Source organism: Triticum urartu, chromosome 7A (genome assembly GCF_056163025.1).
Source record: "Triticum urartu cultivar PI428250 chromosome 7A, HENAU_Tu73, whole genome shotgun sequence".
In the NCBI taxonomy this organism is placed as follows: Eukaryota; Viridiplantae; Streptophyta; class Magnoliopsida; order Poales; family Poaceae; genus Triticum; species Triticum urartu.
Window position 1 is genome coordinate 79,220,749 of NC_141879.1, and position 4,886 is coordinate 79,225,634.

Below are 4,886 nucleotides of genomic sequence, written 5' to 3' on the forward strand. Positions count from 1 at the left end.
TACGAAATAAAGTGAAAAATACAAAATAGTTTGGACGGAAAACAAAACGGGCCGGCCCAGTCTTGGGCGGCCTGTGCGATCACAGACTATCTATCGCACAGGGCGAGTAAAAGGCTTTTCTCGGCTACATGGGCAGGCAACGTGTGCGGGCCAACTATAGAATTCTAGATTGCTAAACAAATAGACGTGCACATAAAAAATTAGTACCACCTTGGATAGAAAAATAAATTTCGACGGTGAACGGATGAAAAAATTGAAGAAACGCACCTTGCTTTATTAGTAAAAAAAGGTATAGAGTATAGATATAGAACTAGGAAAACTGCCCGTGCGTTGCAACGGGTGAAAAAAATATTCAAATTCGAAATAAATTCATTATTGATGGTCCACGGCCATATCTATGTGGCACAGAAATCCAAGAATTCTCAAGCATGAACATTGACTGGTCTGTCTTCATGAGCTTGCCAAGGCAACCTCATAAATTTGAAGCATTTTCTCGTTTAGTATGAGCGCAAACAAAAAATTTAGTTCACACACATATTTTTTATCCCAATTTCCAGCAAATCCTTTCATATTCTACATACTGCTAAAAGATAACTACCGAACGAACATACTCATTCTCCAGAACTAAACTCAACCAAATTACGGTGCAAAACAACAATTTTGTAACGTGTACATGTTTGTGTTGAATGGAACATTCTTGTGATTTTCCCATGTCTCTGTTAGTCTTTATGCAGAACTTTCACCTTGTGTATCATCGCCACATGACTACCCTCCACTCTTGCTTTGGCTCCATCACTTTATTTCACTCCTGTTGACTGTTGTCACATGGCTGCCTTGTATAGCTCCAGAAAGAATCCACTATGTGAATTTAGGAGCTCACCGGTGTAACGTGCTCTGTAGCTTCACTGCAACACCTCATCATGCTCCGTGATGGTGCCACTGCTCCATGCCATTTCAAATGATTAGCATCTCATTGTTTTATATAGCCATAACATATATTTCTTATCCATGAAAGCTGAAATATGATATAGTTTATTTTTTCCTTGCATGGTGTCTTTCCAAATATGAACATTGGTAGAGAAAAATACTTTATGATCTCTGCGAGACATTACAGCGAACACATGGTACACAACTGATATCAAAATATGTACCTTAGCAGCAAAAGGCCATGGTTCATCGTCTGCACTCAGCATCATTGTAATGGGCACATGTTCCATTTTAATACCTTCAGTTCTGTTGTTAGCATGAAAACAAATATTGCTGGAACTAAATCATGCAGTCAAATTAGTATGAAGACACAATATTCTTAATTAATAGGTCAATCAGTTTATAGACATATTAATATCCCTTCCACAGTCAGGTTGTTGTATATATAAGCTATAAATGTGCAATATCATCATGCATATCCCTATGACAGTAATATTTGTAGCTTTGTAATATGGGAGAATAGATCCTTTGAGGAAAAATTTATGGAAAATAGGGCCAGGCAAAATGATTATGATATCCATCACATGTAATAGTTTGGCCATGATGCTCTATGTCATGCATGTTTCGAATACAACAATCTGATGAAGAGGAAGAAAAAAGAGGAAGCGGGTTGATTGATCAATATGGTGTTAGAACAGGAGATGAATGAGAAGAATAGAAGTAATGAGAGAGCGGTCAGGAGGGGAGAAAAAAGTCAGAAGAAGATCACCAGGTTACTCATGTTTGTTTCCTTCGCAAACTTCGTGCATTCGCCGAGAGAGGAACCAGGAACAAGAGAAGGACCGGGCGAGTGCCTCCAACACATCATCACTTTGGCTCATGATTAAAAAGAAGTATTTCAGATAGTAAAGTACAATACCAAACAATATGAGCAGTGTTGCAATCAGTCGAGTAAATACTACTCCCTCCGTCCGGAAATACTTGTCTTAGACATGGATAAAATGCATGTATCTATAACTAAAATAAGTCTAAAACCATTTCTAGGACAAGTATTTCCGGACGGAGGGAGTATATAACTTCACTGATTTCACAATATTTCCCTAATTAACACATCAAATCTGTGGTTGGCAGAGAATATATTTTTCATTAGAATCTACAATGGTGATATATTTTCAGAAACATAAACACTGTACTTGCCAACCTATATTAACAAGTGACTATTACTTAACAAGTTGACTATTACTGTATTACAGATTCACTTTACAATACAATATGAGCAGTGTCGCAATCAGTCCAGTAGATACTATATAACTTCACTGATTTCAGAATATTTCCCTAAGATAAAATATTTTGACTTTCATTTGCCCATATTAACATATCTAAATCTGTGGCTGGCAGAGAATATAGTTTTCATCAGCATCTACAATGGTGATATATTTTCAGAAATATAAACACCGTACTTGCCAACCTATATTAACAAGTTGACTATTACAGATTAACTTTATGCTTGCAAAGAGGCTTCCAAATAATCTTTATCTGTTTGTCTAGCTCTATCAAGGCACAGCCCAACTCCCCTCTCAAGATCTTTATAAATGATCCATTATCTAGCAAAAAAAACAACTTGTATATTGCTGGGCATATTTTTAGAATCAAACTTTTTAGTAAAAACACCTGCCTTCAAAAGCCTTGGGTCTTCCTCAGTTTCATAGTCTACAGTTTCTTAACTGAAAGTGAAGATAGATGCTGGGTCGGGACCAGCTGAAACTTGGATCAGAAAGCAAGTGGAATGAAACAACAATCTATCCTAAGCCGTTTGAGGTGATGGAGTACGGAGCCGCTGCTCGCTGAAGGTTGATGATATTACTGGACATTCAGCTGTCTGAAGCAAAGAATCTTCTTTCAACCCTTTCTCAAAAGGAAAAATCAATGTGACCACATGAAGAAGAGATAGAAGATGAGAGTTACAATCAAGATGTAGGCCGTGCCAGTCAGGCTTATTCTGCGCATTGGTAGGTGGCGGTGCCAAAGATGGGGCAGGGGAGTCTGCGCCTCCACTACGGCATGTGATATGCACTGGACGTCACCAAACGATCTCCGGGGACGATTGAGCGATGGTGGCTTGCCCAATTAAAGAGCCCCTGTTTGCGGTCTCAGGCCACCCTCGTTCCTTCACCAGTGTTGCTGACAGGCCGCCGATGACAACTGACTGTTGTAAGAGGTGCAGACCCAATCCTCGGCCTCCAACACGAAATCGATCCATGACAAATGCTACCAAAATAAGCCACATGATTTTCTGACACTACAATTCAGAAACTACTAAAACCAAATTCATGTTGCTATTTGGACGCACAAATACTCTGCATCAACTAATGCATTGTGCACGGAAAATGGGGAATTACCTCTTGGTACAACCAGGAGCTTCAGGATTTACTTTGCCTGTTAATTCCACCGACTACATTGATGTAGCTCCCTTACTTGCTGAGTCTATTCCTCTGCTGCTGCACGAGCATAAACAATAGTAAGCGATTTAGCCAATGTGAAGTCATCGTTTTACTTGCACCTATCTTAAATCGGAAGTGAAAAAACAAACTCAACTATGCACATCAACAGAAATCATCGTCAACAAAGCCATAATGGACTGCCATGGGAAACAACACCAAATAAAGCATCATGAGTTCATATATGTATAAGAAAAAAAATGCTAGCAAGCAACACTGCTGCTCCCGAAACTGTAACCGTCGTGTCCCGCGAGATACATAACCAGCAACCATTGTTTCGTCGCTTTGCTCGCACATCGAACATACATGCCTTTGCCCAAACAGCAAGGAAAGGTGTCGGCGCTCTCATCCATCAGGGAAAGGTGTGGGCGCTGTCAACGGATAACCAAAAATATCAGATCAATTCCATGCCCGACATAATCTGCAAAATCAAATGAGTACTTCCTCTCTCGATCTCCTCGCTCTGCTGAACCACGGGAGCCGGCAGAGCCAGAACAGGGTAGCAGGTCATGAGCCGGTGAGCAGCGCCCCAAGGAAGTGGAGATGGAGGTACCAGGGAGAGGCGGCGGTATCCTTGCGCACAGCAGCACGAGGCGGTGGTGGAGATCCTGGGGAAGGCACGAAGGTGGCGAGGTGAGTCGAGGTGAGTCCCCGGCGGGTTCGCGCACAATTAGGGTGTCCACCGGTAGGTGGCGTGTTCCAAGGAACCGGCAGGCAAGGCTCCGTCAAGGATATTGACCAGCGTCGAGGGACTACAATGGCGACCGGGGATGGGAGAGGGCGGCAAGGGTTGACTGGATCGGAGGGATGGGACGCGGCGGCGACGGAACCCTAGCGTCGGGGCGTCTCGCATTCTCGTACGGGAGACCGGGAGAAAGAGGCCTGTAGAATCGTTTTTATTTTCACATTACAGATGAAACGTCGTGGAGTGCGGGTTGAATTTTTTAAAACACAAGGACTATTTCACAAAACGTCGTGGAGTGCGGATTGAATTTTTTAAAACACAAGGACTTTTCCGCAAAATTACCGTGGCGGTGGACCCCACAAACTCAATCCGTACTTTATCTCTCTCTAATAATAAAGCACGGATTGACTCCGTGGGTTCACCGTCACAATACGAGAACATTGTTCTTGGTGCCTCCTGTCATTTAGGGGTTGTGGCAGTGTCCCGGGAGTTGAGCTCCGAAGTGTTGTCGTCACAATTTTATCGTTGCAGTTCTGGAATACCTGAGATTAGTTTCGCCGATATCGAAAATCTCTTTTATACAGTTGTTGGTGAGATAACCTCGACGCCATCCAGTACTGGGGCAGGAGTTCGGGAGTATTGCCATAACTCGTATAACGGATGATTTTCAAAGGTTGAGGTAAATGATTTCCAAAGGTTTCTTGGTTATGTGTTGAAGGATGGATACAGCTGGATGTAGGATTTGTTAGTTTTGAGTGAGATATTATGCTTCCACT

General features: G+C 42.1%; 1 long non-coding RNA gene across 3 annotated transcripts; it reads right to left on the reverse strand.

Moving 5' to 3' along the window:
• Positions 1–470: 470 nt before the first annotated feature.
• LOC147957976 (uncharacterized) lies at positions 471–4,276 on the reverse strand. 3 transcript variants are annotated; one of them, XR_015612060.1, is made up of 3 exons: positions 3,523–4,276; positions 1,152–3,425; positions 471–939 (listed from the first exon to the last, which is right to left on the reverse strand). It is a non-coding gene; the product is annotated as an uncharacterized LOC147957976 (long non-coding RNA). The 3 variants fall into 3 exon arrangements; XR_015612062.1 differs by having other exon boundaries at positions 472–808; positions 881–939; positions 1,152–4,276; XR_015612061.1 differs by having other exon boundaries at positions 473–939; positions 1,152–1,797; positions 3,327–4,276.
• Between the last annotated feature and the right edge of the window lie 610 nt (positions 4,277–4,886).